The sequence below is a fragment of the Stegastes partitus genome, unplaced genomic scaffold, assembly GCF_000690725.1.
Source record: "Stegastes partitus isolate 25-593 unplaced genomic scaffold, Stegastes_partitus-1.0.2 Scaffold500, whole genome shotgun sequence".
In the NCBI taxonomy this organism is placed as follows: domain Eukaryota; kingdom Metazoa; phylum Chordata; class Actinopteri; family Pomacentridae; genus Stegastes; species Stegastes partitus.
This window is the reverse complement of record NW_007578231.1, coordinates 251,559-272,838: the sequence shown is the minus strand read 5'-3', so window position 1 is coordinate 272,838 and position 21,280 is coordinate 251,559. Positions and strand designations below refer to the sequence as shown.

General features: G+C 43.8%; 1 protein-coding gene and 1 long non-coding RNA gene across 2 annotated transcripts in view; one reads left to right on the top strand and one right to left on the bottom strand.

Moving 5' to 3' along the window:
• LOC103361374 (uncharacterized) overlaps positions 1 to 8,401 on the top strand; it is a 22,542-nt gene extending 14,141 nt beyond the window's left edge. The window contains exons 2-3 of the long non-coding RNA XR_520401.1: positions 836 to 842; positions 8,390 to 8,401. This is a non-coding gene — a long non-coding RNA (uncharacterized LOC103361374). The remainder of the gene's footprint in view (positions 1 to 835; positions 843 to 8,389) is intronic.
• The window catches only part of tenm1 (teneurin transmembrane protein 1), a 188,147-nt gene that overhangs the window by 138,685 nt on the left and 28,182 nt on the right, over positions 1 to 21,280 (bottom strand). The gene's annotated exons all lie outside the window — the stretch shown is intronic.

The following is a 21,280-nucleotide window of genomic DNA, read 5'->3' as shown; positions in this document are numbered from 1 at the left end:
ATATTTGACAAGAGCGTCTACAAAACGTTGCTGTGTACGAATTGTGCGACTGCTGTCAAAATGCTCTTTGAGGAAATGACAAGTTTTCTCATCCCAGACACATCGCCGGTTATTGATCTTCCAACTTGACTGAATCGTCTCTGTCACATTTCCAAGGGATGCAATAAAAATGCTTTTCTCCGTTTTCTGCATACTGACACAATGAAATTATCTCTTCATTACTCATGACGTGCCATTACTCACATCATATATCATCGCAGATTTATTCCATGGCTTGACTGAAACATTCAGGGCGGGGGGCTTTCAACCGAACGGCGACGCATTGTGTTTGTCTTTTCCCCCCTAAAGCGCTCTTCGTACCTGAAACCTGATATTTTTTTTTTAACCATTCTTGGCAGGTTTGTGCTGAATAACAACACCTAAGATCAAGTTGTAGCATGTGATGCTTGTAAATGTTTGTGTGAACTTTTTACACCCGTTTTTTTAACACATCTCCGCGTAAACCTCGACAATTCATATCATCCAGAGAGACGAGATAATGCCGCATTGTACAGCAGACGGTACAACCTGCTTGCTCCGCGCACTAAATCACTTGACGGCTTCAACAGTTAATCAGGCTGCGCTCGAACTGACTATATAAGGCCTGGTTAAATGACAGGAAATGTATTTGTGTCATCACCTGGAGGTGCTGTTTAGTCTAAACTAATGGATGTGGAAAATGGAAGTTATTTTTGTCTGAACCACCTCTGAGTATTAAAAATTACACGCTTTGGGAAAACTGACAGAACATTTTTAGAGCACTACGGCATAGTGTGCCATTGTAATGCACCAGGAGCTTTAAAGTGGTGCTTCAGTTTTTAGCAGTCTATCTGATTCATCAGTAACTGCGAGTCCTTTGAGTCCTGCCAGAAATCCCTTTGCTTTCACAGTTATTTTATTTTTTTCTTGATAAGGGAGGTAGATTTTTGGTTTTTTTTTTAGCCGTAGTTATATATTTTTGTTTTTAAAAATATATATAAATGAAAAAAAATCACATGCAGTGCATTCCCAGGGCTGGGCACTTGAGTTGGCACTCAAGTTGCGCTCGAGGTGCTTAATCAGCTTACACTTTAAACTTGAGTGTGACTTTGTTGATTTCAGATGTGACTGTAATGACTTGAGGACAATATGAGGCATTTAGAAATTGTAAGGTCCTCGTGAACATTTCTGCCAAAGCTGAATAATTATTCTTACACATCACACTTCACACCTGTCTGCTGCTTAATTCCAACACCTCAGCAGCCTTGGGGGATTTTTTTTTTCAAGCTAAGATGTGAACATTAGCTGTAAAAGGAATTTAGTTCCTTTATTTTACCAAACTGTTAATGAAGACACAGGTTAAAGTGACGCATTCAAAAATATTTCTGTTAAAGTCCCTCTCCAGTCATTGATTCGATTCATAAAAGCTCGTCTTTAAGTATTAAAGTTACTTTTTGAGACGTATGATATCTTTGACAGATCTGCACCATTTATCAGAGTCAAAAAGGGTAAAAACAAAGAGAATCCTGTGATCTAATCTTTCTGACGGTACTTGAACTAATCACGTGCGAGGCACAATTCTATCAAGAAAAATAACCAAATCTTAGTTTCAAATCATGATGTTTCATCAAATGTGCTTTTTTCTACATGTCACATTTAATAATTTGCCAAAACTGTACTATTTACTCAAACCAGACCAAAACCTCTGTCTTCTTTGGCAACACTTACATTATTGATTCTGCTGCAGCAAACAGGTGGAAAACAAATGTAATTTTTTAAACTTATTTTTTGCTGAACTGGAATGCCCTGGGGCTGCAAGGTGGATCGGTGGTTAGCACTGTTGCCTCGCAGCTAGAAGGTCGCTGGTTCGCGTCCCGGTGAGGACACCTGGGATCTTTCTGTGTGGAGTTTGCATGTTCTCCCCGTGCAGTGTGGGTTCTCTCCGGGTTCTCGGGCTTCCTCCCACACAGTCCAAAAACATGTTGAGGTTAATTGGTGATTCTAAATTGTCCGTAGGTGTGAATGTGAGTGTGCTTGGTTGTCTGTCTCTAAGTGTAGCCCTGTGATAGACTGGTGACCTGTCCAGGGTGTCTCCTGCCTTCACCCTGAGTCAGCTGGGATAGACTCCAACCCCCTAGTGAGGATTAAGGGGTGTATAGATGATGGATGGATGGGTGGATGTGCTACACTGCAGGCTGTGTTTACACAGAGTTCACAGGAGGCAATTATGGAAACCAAATTATGGTAATTAAAGCGTAAGTAGTGAAATAACTGTAGTTTCAAGAGCCTTGTTGTTGTTGTTTTTTATCAGTATTGTGCATTTAAGAAAATGTTTGAGTGTTGATTCCAGATTTTGTCGATTTTTACTACATAAACATTCTTTTATGATTTATGACATCGTAGCTGTGTAGAAGTCATTTTTGAGTCGTCTCTACTTCCAGCCATGCTGTTTTCATCGAGGTGGAGGGCTTCCTATCGAGCTGCAATACTGAAACACAGAAAGCTCCACCCTGCAAGTCGGATTGATTCTTTAGTTTGTTGCATATTAAACACCGGAAGTCTCAATCTGTGCTTTTGAGACTGTTCCTGGTACACTGCAGCTTCAAAGTGAAAACAATCAGCCATGGTGTTGACTCACAATAGGTAGCTAGCACACAGAAAACACCATATGGACGAAGTACAAAGGAGTCTTTCATAAAAGAATAATTTACTGTAATAAGTGTTCACAGTGGAGACGACATTCCTCATTATGCACCACGGCCCTTAACATGTACGCAGCATTTTAATACTGTTGGTCAGTGTGGAGCTACTTTTATCCACTCGGTTCTCTGTTGGTTAGCTGCGTGTTGAAAAAGGCGACATATGCGGCAGGATTATCATCTGCATGTGGTGTGTAGTTTGCATCGCCGTGTGCGAGACGATGCCATGTGCTCATTTGTATGTCAGCGTGGAGTGTGTTGCGTATTAAAATGTGAGCGGTTTTCTGCAAATGTCTACTGGAATATAAAAAACTTTGCATATATATTCAAACAACCGGAAGAATTTACAGATTTGTAACACTAGAAATAGCACAGCAACTCAACTAGCATTGAATCAATCCCTCCCTCCCGAAAAACTTCCTATAAAGTTAAAATAAATTAAAAATGAAAGCAAACTTCCTCGTACCATTGAAGGCATTATGAGCTCAACCAACAATTACTCTTCTTTTTTTTTTTTTCACAGATTTCAATTATAGATTCCAGATATCCAGGAAATGATTAACCTGCAGAGAAATTTCTAAAAGTTGCCAAATTGTTTGTTGGAAACGAAACCCATCGAAACTTTATCGCGCTCAGATCGTGGGACTCAATCAGCATTCCGAATGTACAATAGGTGGGAGTTTAATGAGAAATTCTTTTCAGCCCAAATGGCTCACAATTGTATTGAAACCACAATAATGAATCCAAATTATTTCTGCCACTTAAGTCTCAAATGACTTCCAGTTCATTATAAAGTTGAGAAAAACCTGAGTTGTAACGGCTCCGTGTATACAGTCAGCACAACTTCATCTGCTGCGTTTTGTGATTGAAAAAACGGGGGGGAAAGCGTATGAAGTGGACAGGAGAGAGGGAGGAGAGAGGACAGGGAGAGCGGGCCAGGGGAGAATGTAATCTTGGTGAGTACGGTGACACAGGGGCCTCGGCTGCCAGATGGTGCTTTAGAAGGCTTAGCTAAGGCAGCTTTGGGTCTCCGCTCCCAAAGATCCACAAACCGACTCAATTCCTTTCTTCTCACACAAATGCACAAATGGCAGCAAAGCGCTTCCTCCTCTCCCGCTCGCTCGCACAAAGTCACATCAAACACGCGAGCTGTGATGTTGCGCTAAATAGTAAATGTAACCTAAATAGACCTGGCAATGTAGGCCAGGGGCCGCGCGGCGTTTGGCAAAAGCCGGCCTCGGAGTTCAGAAACATCAAATCGAGTCTGCGGGGAGTCGACGAGAGGCCAAAGAGGAGGGGCCGGCTCCAGATGACATTCGTGACAGCGGAGAACATCCTCTGCCCTGGGGTCCCGGCGGGACTTAGCCCTCCAGAAAAGACACTTTCGGAAAGTCGCTTATGAGATATTTTCCTGGAATCATCAGCTTTTGGTTACATAAGCGAGATATGAAGAGGAGAGCATTTCGTAGCCAGCGGAAGGGAGATCTGCGGGGATTTAGCGGGGGAAACGTAACAGGTAACAGGTATTTGGGCCAGGTATTAAAAATGCATTACTGTAGGTGAAATGGACCTAAAATAGCACAGAAATTAAGTATTTATGATAATTTAGGCATTTAAAGCCAAGTCCTATTAATGAAATGAGAGGAGAACACAGTAGAAAATGACTCAAGCATTCATACACAGAGTAATGGTGGCGGTGTGTAATGAGTTAGCTGTCATGATGGTGCAATTCTCTTCGGAGGGGATATTAACAAGTGGGCATAAAAACTGTTTGAATGAAAAATGAAGAATGTGTGCAAAATAATCTCGCTCTCGAAGGCTCGTCATGCTCATTAAAATGTTCTACTTTCCGTCTTGACGAGCCTGACAGATGTTCGGCGCTACCTGTACATGGTGGTTTTGTAATGGCCAGGAAGAGAAAAAAAAAGCCCACAGTTAGAAATATTCCATGAAAATAATTCAGGAGGGAAAAGGGGAGGGTATGGCTTGACTAGAAGAGCAGGGGAGGATCTTTTAATCTTTTCTCATCACAGATATATATTTTAAAGTTCCTCTCTGATTATGGATCAAACTAAAAACTCATCTTGATGTATCACAGTTATACATTTATCAGTGTTTCCCATGAAAATAATTCCCTCCGCCTTTAAAACTGCTGAGATGTAACTCGACACCAGTGCTTCCTTCCTTTATAACATGTGTAGTAATTCAGCCGCTCTCGTCCGATTTGAAAACCAATATCGAAGATGTCCTGATTGGTTCCTGAGGTTTGTGACATATGAAATACTGACTGATTGAACCCATGTTTCGAGACTTTCATTGCTGTTTGAAGGCTTGTTGTGTGACAAAAAACACCATATAGACATGTTGACAAGGTAGAAGATGGGCTTTTAACAGCCTTTAAGTTTACTGCATATATATATATTTTTAAAATCCCATCCATTATCTATACACCGCTTAATCCTCACTAGAGTCGTGGGGGGCTGGAGTCTATCCTAGCTGACTTAGGGCGAAGGCAGGGGACACCCTGGACAGGTCACCAGTCTATCACAGGGCTACACTTAGAGACAGACAACCAAGCACACTCACATTCACACCTACGGACAATTTAGAATCACCAATTAACCTCAACATGTCTTTGGACTGTGTGGGAGGAAGCCGGAGAACCTGGAGAGAACCCACGCTGCACGGGGAGAACATGAAAACTCCACGCCGAAAGATTCCGGGACGCAAACCGGCGACCTTCTTGCTGCGAGGCAACAGTGCTACCAACTGCGCCACCCTGCAGCCATTTTTTAAATCTGTTACATCAAAAAAAAGTGTGGTTAATTGGGGTGCTCTTTGGCCATAAGTACAGTTCAGTCTCTGCATCAGGGTTTATTTTCTCCATCAAAATTAGCATCCTCTTCTGTTCGCTCATTTGGCGGCTATTAAAAAAAAGCTGTTGTGTTTTATTGCGGTGCTTTTGAAAGTTAAAAGTGGCTGTATTTTTTGATATATTTGCCATAATTGGTGTCCGATTAAAGGAAAAACCAACAGAATATTGTTCTCTTGTGTGTTGTTTCCCCGGTTCCCTGTCCTCCCTCACCTTTAACTTCACTCCAACTGGTTGAGAAAAGCGGCTACCATCCTTGAACCTGGTTCTGCTGGATTTTTTGTTTTCTTGCTAAAAGGGAGTTTTTTTTTCTTCCCACTGTCGCCAGTGTGCTCACTCAAAGAGAATCCTTCTCTCTTTATTATCATCTACATAGCACTTAACCTCGCTATGTGAAGCAGCCTGAGATGACCTTTGTTGTGGGTTATAAATGAGGCTGAAGTGGTTAAAGTGTCTTGGTGAGGCCACCACATGTTACCAGAACGGCTTCAATGCTGCTTGGCACTGCTGCTCTCTGAACCTCTGCTGGAGGGATGTTAACCATTTTTCCAAAAGATGTTCCCTCATTTGGTGTTTTGATGACGGTGGTGGCAGCTGATGTCTAACACATCGGTCTAAAATTAAAGCGTGTGTTCAACTGGGTCGAGATCCGATGACTGTCAAGGCCACGGCATATGACTAACGACGCTTCAGTCCTGGAGGAGACCGTCAGGATAGAAATGTTTCATCGTAGGGTCACGGTAAAAAATCAGAACAACTTGTACTGATTTGCAGAGACGCTTCCCTCTAAAGCAGCGGTCCCCAACCACCGGGCCGCGGACCGGTACCGGGCCACACAGAAAGAAACAAAACATTTTATTGGTTTATTTTTATTTCCAGCCGAGTCTGCAGGGTGTTTTATTTTAAAAAAACGACTAGCTTGTCTTCCTATCGCATCCGCTTGTTTCTCGCACTTGACTCAGTTTTTATCCGTTAAATGAAGCTGTCAGTCTAACAGTTGCCGAAATTAATAAAAAAACAAACATTTCAGCTTCTTTGGAACGTGGGAGAGACTCGATACTGAGACGGAAGAAAAAGTAAAAATGTATTTAGCAAGTAGTTTTATTCATTTATGAAACTTTTTAATAGAAAAAACAATTATTTTTTGTTATCGTCCCTAGAAAATTTTCTTGCTTAAAACCGGTCTGTGGTACAAAAAAGGTTGGTGACCGCTGCTCTAAACTCGCTGTAGGGGTGAGTTCTGGTCCGGATCTTACTTGTTTCTAAGAGTACACCCATTTAAAACCAGCTAAACGTGTTTGTTATCTCTCTAACTTTGCCACCTAGCTGCAGACTGCCTGCAGACAATCTGAAAAAGGCCGGCCTCACATTTCAATTCACGCGAGGTACGTGCAGCTTTTTGGTAAACCAAAGCTTACAGCAAACGTGAAGCAGCAAACATAAGAAATGACTGGTTGTCTGGTTAACAGGTGGCCTCCATAAGCCAAAGTTAAATTCAAATTTTCTTGTTCTGTTGTCCGACAACTGAGATAGTATATGGGAACAAATAAACTGTTTTACATGTGATCACAGTGAGCAGCAGGCGTTTTTCCTTTAATATGCCACCCATCTGTAGGCTGTGTCGCTTTAAGATGCTTCCAGAAGAGCCTCGCCGATGTTTCTCCAAAGTCAAGACTGGAGGATCAAATGAAATGATCAAGAATGCTGGGGCTTGCTTTTTAATAAAAATAAAAGATTCAAGCACCCCCCCTTCCCGCTAATTTCCAAACAGCGGAGTGTGGAAGCAGAAAACACACAATGTATAGCTTCTTTAATAAGAAGAGACCGCCACATTTGATGTGAAGCAGCCCATAAAAACATGAGCCACAACAATATTAAAGCGTAATATTTCAGCAGTTTCTCTCCTCTCCTTCCCCTTCCCTGTGTTTGCTCACGCCCCTCCCTCCTCGCTCTTTTTTCCCCCCTCTCTTCATTATTGTGCCCAGCGCTCTAGCACAGAGTTAATTTCACTTATTACAGGGAAGCCGTATAAAATCCATAGAGCCTGACCTCAACAATATCTAACCTGCCTGTCTAACAGAGGAATGTGACCGTTTTAGAGAACATTTAACACTACTGTTGGACCAAGCCCAGCGAAAAGAAAGAAAAAAAAAACGAACCCACATCATCCACCCCACTCTAAAAATAAAAGATTAATAATTTCCCCCAGGATAGCTTTTCATCTATCTCACTTCTTAATTGACTTGCATTAAATTGCCACAAAGTTTATTCCACTGCTGTGCTTCGATGAAATAAATAATTAACCCCATAAAAAGGTCAGACAACTGAAATTAGAACTAACTGGTTTTTTTGTTCTTCTTTTTGTGGTAATGAGATGGGACCCTGCCCTAGCTGACCATCTGACTCTCTGTAATAATTTGTCTTTGTCTTGACAGAGTTCCTGAGCGAGAGATAGCGAATTATCTCATCAGACGTTCTGAGGCCCCGATACGACTCCCTTCGCCGGGCCGGTCGCTGATGAAGTCGGCGTGAGGGATGGTATCATCGATAATAACAATGGCGAACATGTGACAACGGGGACTAATATTGCTAATGATCATGGCGACGATGATGATGATGCCGAGGAAGATGACGGCACTGATAGCGGCGCTGGTGGCGATGGAAATGACAAAGATAATGACGATAACATCAGTAATAACAGTGATAACAATGATGATGAAAACAGCAGCGATGGCGGCAGAAACACTGATAATTACATTGATGACAGTGGGTTCTGAGACAGCAATTAGAATAAAAACAGCCATTGATTCATCTCTGCAGACACGGGGATAAACGGTGGGCTTTCCATTTAACAAAGTGACACAATCATGTTGTCCAATTAAAGCAAGAAAATACAAATGAAGAAACCGAGCGCTCTAAGAGCTTTTCCCCCTCCTACAGAACCCAGTCGATTTTCATACAGCGCCTGATAATTAGCAGCTATGCGTCATCTGGCTTTTTTTTTTTTTTTTTCGTAGCGGCAGACGCGCCCGGCGTGCGCGGAGCTGGGACGTGTTTATGTACGTGAAGGTGTAGATTTATGTGCATATTTGTGTAATTGCTTGTTTGTACCCCCATCTCCAAAAACAACTCGGGAGCAACTACACAATCATGTTTAGGCTGCAGGTGATTCTGAAAGTAGCATTTCCCTGGAGAAGACATGAAACCTCCTGAGTCCCGCTCCTCAGCAAGAGGCTTACCATCACTCAAACGCTTCACTGCAGGGGCCTGCGCTCAAATTACATTTTTAGGAGAGCGTGCTTCTTTGGTCCTTCGCTTTTTAAATGATCTGTTACAAACTTATAATTAATCAGCTGCCAAGAAGACATGAGCTGCCCGACCAAACTTTTTTTGATCTTAATGAATTTTGGCTGCTTTGCAGGATGAGGCAAAAGGAGGCCAGTGCAGGTTTGCCTGATGTTAGCCTGTAGTGGAATAGAAGCTAGCTGAGCTCAGCTCATCTCTCCTGAGAGCACAGCAGTGTCCTGATCCCTCCTGACCTTGTCACTGCTGCAGGGTGCCCGGTCATTACCACTGCTGCCACGGAGCTGTGCAGGTGTTTGTGTGTTTGTGTATATGGTGCATGTCATACGTGCACGTGTGTTCATGCATGCATAAGTATGCACATGAGTGTCTGCCAGAGCTGTGGAGCAGCAGCAGTGGCTTGGCATCATGTGAGTTATTGGCCTTAGTGGAAATTTGCATCACCAGGAAGAGGGCGTGACAAGGTGTTTGAGACTCAGGAGGTGAAACGCCACAATGGCCATTACGGTGATTAGTGAGCACATTCATCTTTTACAAGCCTCACGATTCTCCCGCTCCATCCTCCTCGCTCTCTCTCCTATATGTGAACACACACTGCATCTCCCTCAACCCCAAAACAATCACAACAAGCACACACAGCGTATGAAGGAGGAGTTTCGCTTGCACACACATGCATACACTATATTTCCTCTGACTCTGACACTAAAACAGGAGAAAGAGCCTGGGCTTGACAGCAAACAAACTAACATGAAGAGATTCCTGGCAGGCTAAAGAGAGAGTGGTATCAAAGCTACAGGAATGCACCACCAGCAGCCCATTTTTTTTCACTGAGAGAGGGAGAGAGAGTGAGTATGCGCAGTGTAGCAGACCTGAGCTGCTGGTAATTAGAATGGGCTCTGAGGAGAGACAGGCAGTAGAATGAATGCAAATGAATTCACTGGCTCTGGCACTGGGCTCCACAACCTCACTTTTCATATAGCATGCCTTACAGACATGAAGCTGCTGGCACAAACAGAGCAGGGCTACACAGTAAACACTGAGTGACATGACTGTGGACATGCATGTGCCCACATGTCCACACACGAGAACGCAGACACGCACGAGTGTGCAAATAAATGCGAATCCACGAGCTCGAAACAAATATGAACCCTGCAGAGCACTGTGACACGCACGCGCAGACACAAACACACATACACAACGCGCGCACATTATACTAATCCTTGCAAATGCCACAGTGCTGCTTGTGAAAAGAGAAAGGGGGTGAAAATGTGTTCCAAGCGAACATCCACAGCATGTCCCACAGCGGAATAAACAAACCATTCTTAATTGGTGTCGATTTGGAATGGAGTGATGATTCATCATGCAGAACTCCCCAGTAGAGTATTGGAAACCCAATCATTTCTAATCCATATGACCTTGACAGAGGGCCAGAGTCAGGCTGTAACTCCTTCCACATGCATTGTCCGACAGACAAAGTCGAGGCATTGTAACTGACTTTACAACACGTCGGAATTGTAATGCACCAAAGTCAGATCACTTCACTGATTACTCCATCTCAGCCAGCGGCAAATCTTTATGAAGCACTCAATTCTCCACAGCAGTCATAAATCAGGGTACTATAAGCTTTCCGTCTCGATGATGGCACACCAGAGACACTATTTCCATACCACGTTGCTCCAGTCAATAATTCCTATTCCCAGTCCGTCTACCAGCGCTGCTCTTGACTTAAAGAAGTCCACTGGTGGTACCTCAGCTCACCTCCACGTCCCCAGCGGTTCTTCCATGTGCAACTTTGATCGGTAACTCTGTGGCTTTTCTCAAGGAGAAGCAGGTCATCTGTGAAGGGGTCCTGCTCTTTACTAGCTGGTGCAGTAAATGAGCCTAATTAACACATCTTCCTTCCTATCTTAACCAGGCATCCAGGGTCCAACCGGAGTCTTATTATAGAGTAGATTATGCATGTAATGTCCCCGCTGAGATTATAGTATGGAAAGCATTTACGGAGGTGTGCGTATATATATGCGCCGTGCACAAGAGGACAAGGCCGTGTGAATACGGGAAGACGGGCTGGAATAGCAGAGAGAATGAGCGGCTGCTTGGTATTCCGCCTGGAACATATAATAGATGGTGGAGGGAGATATAGATACAAAGACGGCGCCGAAGAGAGAAAAGGGGAGGAAAGAGATGTGTCTTCAGCACCACCTGCAGACTCGACTGGCGGCCATCTTGCGGTCAATGAGGTGAGTGCAGCCACCGCCCTGGGTCAGCATTAACACAGACCAATGACAAGTCGGCGCCTGCCCTCTATTGCAACAACATCTTGCCGTTCCACTCCACCGACCGCACCTATCACACCAATCACGGCACGCACGCATGCATATGCTTTCGCGCTCTTCTACCGCTTTCTGTCTGTCTCCTCTCTTTCTTAAAATCACACACACACACACATATGCGCACACACACACACACACCGGGAGAAACTTAACAAATGTGGGAACAGATGCCCCACATCAGACTGCAGTTGCCCTCTGCTCCCCGAGTGCCTCCAGAGAGACAGAGGAATACCGCTAACGAAGATAAGACACCGCAGTCCTTTGCTGTCTCAACACATGCCTACGGTGAAAACACACACACACACACACACACACACACATTTCTGAGTCATTTGTTAATGTCCATATCGGTACACAGCCAGAGAGATGGAATCAGAATTTGTGTAAGACCTGATACCTGCTGTATTCGCTCACTCCTTCTCCCAATCACATCTTCCCTCTCCTCTCGGTGAAAACACATCGAACCGGTCCTTCCTCATTATTTCTTCTGGGGACATGATTTCCCTTCATCCAGGCTGCCGTTGCCCTCTCCTCACTTATTGAACTCAAGTAGCTTCTTTGATAGATGAAGAGGAAAACAGGATTTCCAGTGACCCTCTTGCACCCAGACATTGAACTGGAGCAGAAAAAAAGACTATTTTTTGCCGTGAGGCTCAATTCAATCTCTTTAATGTAAAGGTCTCTCTCTTGCGGGCAACATCAGATGTAAAAATGATGCAAAGATATTTGCGACTATACACATAATTTTGCAGTTCAGCTCGGCTGTGATTGATTATTGAGCAGGCTCCGTTTTATCAAGAAGAATTTGTAAGCGCTTGTATTTGACATTCACCATGAACCAGGAGCCCTTTTCAGCTTCTTCCAAAGAGGATGGATTTTAGACTAAAATGCTGTTGACTTGATGTTGTTTACCTCACTTTCCAGATCAGTGTCACGCATCCAAATTGGTATTTCCGACAACAGCTCATGGCTTCGGTTGGAGACTTCAATTGGGGATAGCTTAAGGCCATTATAACTCTGGAAGTGGAGAGAGCGGCTAACGCTGTCGGTACAATCCTCAGGTTAACTTCATAAAGCATTCCTAGCTTGGAGTGAGGTCTGCTCTGCCATATATTTACCAGAAGCAACAGCTTGACTTGTATTGTTTTTGCCTTGTGAGGCTGCCAGTGTGTGTGAGTGTGTGTTATTATGGCAAAACGTGGTCGTGGAGAAACCGACTGCAGCAGGAATTCGGCAAATATGGTTCTGAATACGTTGGCAGGTGTTTATGCAAACACTGTTCCTGGGTTGTTTTTTCCCTCCTGTTACATTTTTATGCTCATTTTTCACAGCAATATAAAGTCCTGCACCGCTGTAAACAGCACAGCCACGGCCGGGAGTAGAGGGAACTCAAAATGGGTTTTTTTTGTGCAGAAAAATAAACTTAAAATTACATAAATCATAAAAATGGAAAGCTGAATTTCACTGATTATTTATTTTTACAAAAAAATGAGTAAACCTAGAATACTGGGAAAAAATGGTGACTGTGCATACTAAAGATATTTTATTATTGAACAAACAAGTTAGCGGCGCGGAGGGACGCTGCAGCCCACAGCTCCTCAAGTTTTGGCAGCTTTTTTTATTCGTCTTTTTTCTTACATCTTTGCCAGACTGCTAGCCTACTGCGGTAAATTCTGTAGTCTCTACTGTAAATACCTCCTTTACTTCATAGTCTTTGCTTCAGTATTTTTACATTTTGTACTTTATATATATATTTATCTTTCCTTTCATGTTAGTTTTTTACTTGTGTATTGCTGCCACAGAGGATGCTACAACAATATTTCACTGCTGTATCACTGTCTTTTAAACATTGCCTTTACAGTGACAATAAATACCTACTCACTTCTATTCTATTCTATTCCTGCAGACATTTTTCTAGAAAAATTTTGCCATTCTTGTGTGTTCTACTGCAGTTTAGCTGAAAAGTCCCTGAATTTTTGCTCCTTGACTGTTGGCTTCAACTGAGTTAGTCATAGCTTTCCAGTTGCGCCACGAAGCACAACATTTTTTTTGTTTGTTTTTTATTCAGATTGTTGTTAACAAAAACTGTTGATTTTTAGCAAGTTTTTAATGAGACTTGTAGAATAAAGGGATTTTGATGAAGTACCACAATTGGATGGATCAGGGGTCGGCAACCCGCGGCTCCAGAACCGCATGTGGCTCTTTCATACCTCTGCTGCGGCTCTTTGTGGCTTTGGAAAATAAATAGTGAGTATTTAATTATGTTTTTATTTTTTTTCAGTTTGTTGTTTTTAAAATGAAATTCTGAATTTGAAGGTTATGGTGATCTTGTAACGTTAAAATAAAACATGTTTAGTTTTTTTGTTGCTCAAAATATGCGTCACACCCGCCGATGTGCAACACCTGCCGACTTGCTCGCTAAATCTGGCAACTTTCCAAATCCTCTTGGCTTTTTTTTTTTAAATCTAGTGACTCTTTCTGGTGTTAATGGAGATTTTTAAGGTGTTTTGGAGACTCTGATGTGAAAACACGTATCGTTGTGCAGCTACTGTCCTCAGCGAGCAGCGGTGCTGCCATGAGCTCCTCCCGTCCCAAAGCCCTCACAGGCGGTCAGCAGTCTGGTCAGCAGTCCCAGCTGCAGTCAGCAGGACAACCAGACGGCATTTTTACTTTGCTGCAGGTGGATAATTTAAGTTTGGCTTTTATTTCATAAATACGAGGAGGACTCAAATAGACACTGAGCATTTTATTTGAACCTTCGAGTAAGTAACCTTCAAGCCAGCGCCCTTTTTTTTTCAAAGTTCAAAAGTTTTTGTCACATGCAGAAATACAATTTCGTTTTCTCTGTAGTAGTTCATTGATTTTATAAATGCAACACACTATAGTTTTTTATACATAGCATTAACGTAAAAACGATATATACTATCTGTGTTTTCTTCATTTTTGATGTCAAAAGGGTTTTGTGGCTCCCGGTGTTTTCTTTTTCTGTGGGAAACGGGTCCAAATGGCTCTTTGAGTGTTGAAGGTTGCCGACCCCTGGGATAAATGGAACAGCCCATCACACAAAATTTGTTCATGGAAGGAAAAATGTTAAGATTCTTTCTCTTTTTACGGTTTCTGGCTCTGACAAGCGGTGTAATTTTGCCAATTTTGTAAAAGATCACACGCCTTTTAAACCAGCTTTTGGAGTTCAGAAGGTTAAAAGAAAAATCTGAACCCCTGACCCCTACCGTGAGGCTTTGTTAAGCTGTTGGCAGTATTTTTCCTGGCGCGGTTTGGGTTCACTTGTCTCTTTAGAGGGAAGGGTCACTGCAAATCAATAAAAAGTTGTTCTGAGTGATCGCATTTAACCTATGGTGAAATATTTGTATCTATATGGTTTTCACAGTCATCACATCTCAGCTGAAGTGGACACCTATGTGAGATAGCTGTGATCAACATAAAGCTGAATTAGTTATTTTGCATCTATGCAAAATCTATTGATCCAGTCATATGCATTGGTTATTTTAACACATACTTTTAGGACACCAGTATTCAAAACAGCATTGCACTGTTTATGCAGCATTTTCATTCAAATAAAATTCATCAGCTTGTGCTCAAGGAGCTTAGCTTTGCTTGAAACACTGTTTGAAAGTCGCTGACATTTAGGGCATCTCCTCTTGATACTGAGCTGTCTGTTGAGGAACACTGGCTGGTCAAGAGGGTCAGCCTGAAGATCAAACTAAATAAACATCAGCAACAAGACAGAGAGCGGGAGAGAGAAAGACCCACACATAAGCAAAAGTGGTAGCTCATGAGGTCAATGTTTTTGGCTACCAATCGAGTTGCAGCTTTTGCTGGATCACACATGTAATCACTTAGCTCTCCAGACACACAATCCATGTGGATGGATCAAGGGTTTTGTGGTGGACTCGCACTGATGAACTGACCGACATCAATCTATCATCCCTCATGGTGTATACTCTGTATCTGACATGGCCTGGATATCCCCCGGTTTCCACAATTACACGACTAAAGATCAGTCAGCATATAAAAACTGAACCCCTTGGGCGGACAAGATGGCAGTAGCCCATTGACCACCGGTCCCACGGCTGTGCTCCAGTTCTGAAAATATCTCAACCAACATGTGGCACGCAAATACCTAGCTCTGCAAACTTGTCAAGAATATGCAGACGTGTCACAACGGGCTATGCAAATGCGAGACGAAACCATGCATAGCAATCTGAAAATTAAGATGTAGGTCAATACACTATCACAGAGAGACAGCTAAGTGTGCACTTAAACATAGCCAGGTAGAAGGATGTTTAGATAGACATTAGCTAACAACACTTTATGACTATTCAGAAGCCACTTACAGGACACACACTTGCAGACACTTATAGCTATTAGCAGCCATTAACATTCATGTATAATCATGCGAAATGATGTGCGAGGGAGCCTCGACTGCAGCAGAAACAGCAAGCAGAGAGAAAATTAAAATCCATCTAGAAGATGATGACTATTCTGCAGCAGTGAGAGCGCCGCACACACATACAGGTGTTTACACAATGCAGAAACTCCAATACATTTCAGTCATACATATACACACACACGGGCACACACTGTCGCTATCAGCGGGAAACAAAATAGCCGTGAAAACCAACAATCCACAGCCGGGATGAACAAAACAGATCCTACATATATGCATCAAGTCTCCGCAATCATAGCCACCAACAACAGTGAAAGTGTGACACCACTGCCCTTAGCCTCACCCATCTCTTTTTCTGTCTACAACCGTGACTAAAAGGGCCACTAACCTTTGACACAGTAACATAAAAAAAGAGACAACAACCAGAAAAGACTGTCAGTGACCTCTTCTAAAAGGGTCAGCTGCTCCGAGGCTATAAAATCTTAAAAAGCAAAAGATAATATTCTGCCTTAGCAATGACTGTGGAGACAGCAACGAATGGAGCGCGAGGGGGAGCTCAGACAGGACCCCGGCCTTAATGTAGTTTGTAATTGTAAGTGTTGGTCTTTAATAAAAGCCCAGAGTATTTGGTCAGGCTAATAGACTGGGCTCTCTAAATCCTTCCTGCCATGCATTATTCAACAGCCATTAGCTATTGCCTCATCTGGGAGGCTGTATGAGTCCCATCATCGGCTGGAACCCAGGCTAAGCACACCAGAGGTGTGCGGGGAGGGGAGGAGGATTAGCTGGGGAGAAAAAGAGAGAAAGGAAGAGATGCAAATACAGGTATGGGAGGGAGAAGAGAGGAGGTTAAAGAGGATTCAGAGGCAAAGAATCAAAGAGGAGAGCTGACGAAAGATGGGCGTGATGTGGCATAGGTGAGGGCCTGTGATATGGAAATGACTACAGGGAGATGAAGAAATGCCTGGATGAAAGCCAGAGGTCACATGGTAGACGTATGAAAATTGGAAGAGGTTGATGCACGGAAGTGAGAGGAGAAGTGACCGAAGGAAGGTGGCGGGATTCAAGTGAGACGCATGGAAGTAGGTGAGGTAGGCGACGCTCGGGTCAGAGGGATGCGGGAACAACGCAGAATGAAAGAAAGATGCCAGCCTGAAGTGGCATTTTCCGTTGGCCGGGAACACAAATGTCAGATGCTTCCTTCCGCTCCCCTCTCAACCTTTTCTTCTTTCAATTCTCTTCACCTCCTTCTCAACCTCCCCCTGCTCCTTCCACTCCACCTCCTGCCGCCCTTCTCAATCTGCCCACCTCTCTCCGTGTCCCCAGAGTAGTGCCAGTGGTAATTTTGCTTTCAGAGACAAGAGAAGGCCATGGAACACATGGAGATGCAGGCTGCTCAGTTACCATGGTATCGCTGGCCAACAGGAATGGCGCCAAGACCAGGACACGTTTGTGCGTTTGTGTGCGCATTAGTGTGTACGGGTGTGGGCACCAGCGTGCGCTCTTGAGTGCATCTACACGTCTGGGTAATGGGTGTTTAGCAGGCCTGCCAGACTTGTCCCAGCCACTGCTCTCCCAGACTACCAGGTTCTCCTGACCCTCTGCGGCAGCCCAAGGACACACTCCTGTCTCTCTAATTAAAACACAACCCTGACACACATCGCACACCCACCACACACACCCTGCAGGTCTGCGGCTTAAAATAACCTTAAAAGGAACAAGCAGAGCCATCATCCCTTGCACTCAACACCTCTTCAAAATCCACTCAGCGTTTTCTCACCAGGCAGCTCCCAGGCAGACTCTGCCTCAATCTGCAGGAAGATTCGCAACAACAAACAGCATCTTCAAAATGCGACACTTTATTAGAGGGTTCATCACAAGAGCTGCGTTTACTATTGCATGGCCTTCGTGGAACTATGGCCCTGCACCATTGTCACCGTGTACTTGAAAATAATTGACTGCAGAACTATTTGCCACCATCACAAAACCACAAAAAGGTTTTAGAGGAACTGTCAGGGTGGCTGTGGTCTAAGCAACAAGCAGCTATTTTCAGAATGTCCAATGCAGAAGAATATTACCACAGTTTGACACCGTTAGGCGGTTTGCGACATCATACTTCGCCGTACTGTAAGAATTCTTTATGACCATTCTAACCACAATAAGTCTTCTATATGTGTTTTCATTTTTACATGACTCACATTTCTGCATCTCTTCTTGTTGTGGCAGCACGCAGCATTTAACATTAATGCTGTGTATTCCCATAAACCAATGGCAAGGCACGGTATGTTTTCTATTTAAGGAGCAAAAGATGGCTCTTAGCCTTGCGCGCTCGCTCTGTTATGTATATTGCTTCAAGGAAAAGGAACTAACATATACGGACATCACACGCAGCATTGACACAGCCTCTTCACTTCGTCTCTAACAGACAATTTAGCATGTTTACCTCCTCGTTAAGCGCATGAGAGATCCCGATGGAGGAATCCCAGGGAGGCGACGGCGTCCTGTCATTGCAGGTTACCACTGCGGCATGATTTAATGGAACTGTCTGTCAGAAGGCTGAACAACAGTCTGTCAAGCAACGAGGAGAGGTAGCATGCACACACCAGCACATGCACACAATCAAAAAGAGACAGACTGTCAAAAACTCTCCCGTCTCTCTCTCTCTCTCTCTCTCTCTCTTGCTCCCTCACACACACACAGGAGCACAAAACAAAAAATAAAAAAATAATTTACAAAAAAAAAAAAAAAAGCAAAGGCACATGTGTCCAAAAAGGTTCTGGCAAGAGCTAAGACAAGCAGAGATGAACAGAGAAGCGCTCAGAGCACATTCACTGAAATCAGCGGTTAGAAAAACACACATCACACCGGCAGCCCCCCTACCAAGAGAGGAGATGAGTGCCAGGAATACAATCGCTGCATCAAGCGGCACAGGTGTTATCAGAACAGTTTGCAGGGGAGCCCGCCAAACAAAGTGCGACTGTCATCTCTACAAGAAGAAGCGGCAGCGTGGAAATCAACCCAAACAAATGTAATGAATGGTTCACAAAGTATTTAGCAGATTAGGTGGAAAACTCCATGCATGATGGGGGCCCAAATCCAAAGCTCATTACATGTGGCATTGCATTAGGAGCTCACACATACAGCTCTGTCTCACCACCACCACCAGCAACCAGCTCAAGACTGATTTCTATCCCCTGCTACCCGGTGAATGAGGTAGAGAGCAATCACATCAGCCAGACATTGGGCATTTGCTATAAAAGCCTTCCTTTATTGTATATTTCCACCATCACCCCAAACTGGCAGGACAGAGAGCTCTGATTAGCATCAAAGCCTTTGATTGCCCCACTCAACAATCAGTGCTGCTCTCCTGTATGATGCCCGCTGTGATGCATAGCCGTGTGTGTGTGTGTGTGCATGAGAGAGAGAGAAAATGTGTGCCATCGGTGAGAAAAGGGGAGAAATTATGAAAAATCACAGCAGTGCATCAAAATGACTCCCCTATAGCAGGAACATATGTGCGCTTGCTCGCGTGAGCCCCGAGCACTTTAGGCCGTAATGTTTCAAGATGACCCTAAATGGTCTTCTAATATGCCTGCCTTGAAGCCCACCTTTTGATGTTGCACATTGCAGCACCACCACCGTCTGGTCTGGACAATTCACTCTGGCCTTGAAAACAGGCTGCTTCTTTAAAGATACCTCTCTCTGTGGCTAAATATGATTAGCTGCAGAGGACATTGTAGCTCTCTCCACAGCTAATACATTTAGTATGGATTGTCTGAGGGGGTAAGGATACAGCAAGCAGAGAGATCAATATTCTAAGTCAGAGTCTGTCTGGAGAGGAGGAACCATGCTGGGAGATGGTTAACTGTTCTAAAGCAGCAAATGCTGTCTGGAAGCACCGAATGCCAGGAATCCCACGATATTGAACACTTCTTCAAAAGGTAATGCTTAATGCTCAAGCTGGGCGATAGGTTATGCTGAGTGTCTGCATCAAATAAAGAGCTTGTTGAAGATTTGTTGTGGATATCTCTAAGGATGAGAGATTATATAAGGCAAATCTGGATGATTCCTTATAGTCTATAGTGCACCACTTAAGACCGAAGCCCCATAGGGCCTTGCCTCCATAGGGCTGATGTCAAAGTGGTGCTCTAAATAGAGAAAAGGGTGTCCTTTGAGATAGAGGGGGGAAAAAGGACCCAGATTTAAGTGGCTTCATTTGCATGCGTGGATCCCTCACTTAAGCCCATTTGAATCGCACACGCGAGCAGCCGCAGACACAAACGGACATGCGCACACCCTCCCTGTCGCACAGACTCCCGAGCACACACACTTAGCACAGACACATTCTTCCCCCTTTTTTTTTCTCCAAGAGTCAGAGGACATTAGCACTGCATCTATTTCTGGAGGCCCATTAAGGCCGTAAAACATTTAAGATCCACACAGAGTGATTCCGACTGTCAGAATGACCCGTTCTCTCCCCATTTCTCCTGCTCATGTAAAAAAGCTGACACGAAGCTTGTGACAGAAACATGTATTCGGTGCCGTTCCGGATCCGGCTGAGTGGGCTGGCACACCGGCTGGATGGGTGGAAGCAGTGGAGGGGTGGGGGTTCAGAAGAGTTAGGAGGAGAGGAGGGGGAGCCCCGGGTTGCAGTCGTTCGCCCGCCAAATGGGTCCATTTTGCTGAAATGTGAAGCCTGCACTTTCCTGACACGCTATTATAAATCTATCAGTTGTGTGTGGGTGTGTACGTTACATGTGTGCGCACCATGCATGAAGAGAAAATTGGTGGCATCTAAACAGGAAATATCCCCGTCCCTTCTCTGCCATAGATGTGACAGTCACAGCAACAGCTAACAGCTCAGCTCACCATAACGTAGGATGGCATATGTCTCATAATGGAAATGCATTGTACCAGTGTGGGACAAACACACACACTCGCGAGGCCACACATCTATGCAAACGCACACACTTACAGGAGCTAATGCGGGATGAGTAGGCTACCTTGTCTGCCTTCCATCTTAAATCTATACATAAATATATCATTTGCCGTCCAGTGAGGACTAAATCCATGAAAGCAGCAATGCTAGGCTACTTTAATGTGAAATGACAGGCTTCTAGGCAGCTCTTAGAAGCCTAACAAGCCTGAATAGTCACCATTTCCAGAGGGGAGAATAGAAATGCTAGCAGAATGGTCGCTCTATATAGTTTATTATTCCACACAACTCTGAACACCCCCTCAGCCTGTGTTTCACCCACCTCCCATCCGGCCCCACATGCAGAACCTGTCAGAGGCTTTGTTTCCTTTTCCAAGCAATTACTTGTTGCTTTGCCATCTTTGTACATTAATAATAGCATTACATTTACATGTCTGTGTATTGTGACCTTGGAGCCCTGAAAGGCTAGATTATTCGTATTAATGCCGTCTGATTTCTCAGTTATAGCTTCTGCCCAACAGAAAATTACTGCTACAGAAGAAATAAAAATATATTCAGTTGTTTCTGGCAAACATGTTTTATTAACTATACCTTGTCTTTCTGTCTTTCATGGTGGAAAATTACAACTTCATAAAATAAGTTGTTTTTTTGTGTTTTTTTTACTGTTTTCACAAACGTACGAGATGAAGGACAACCATGTTTCAGTCAAAT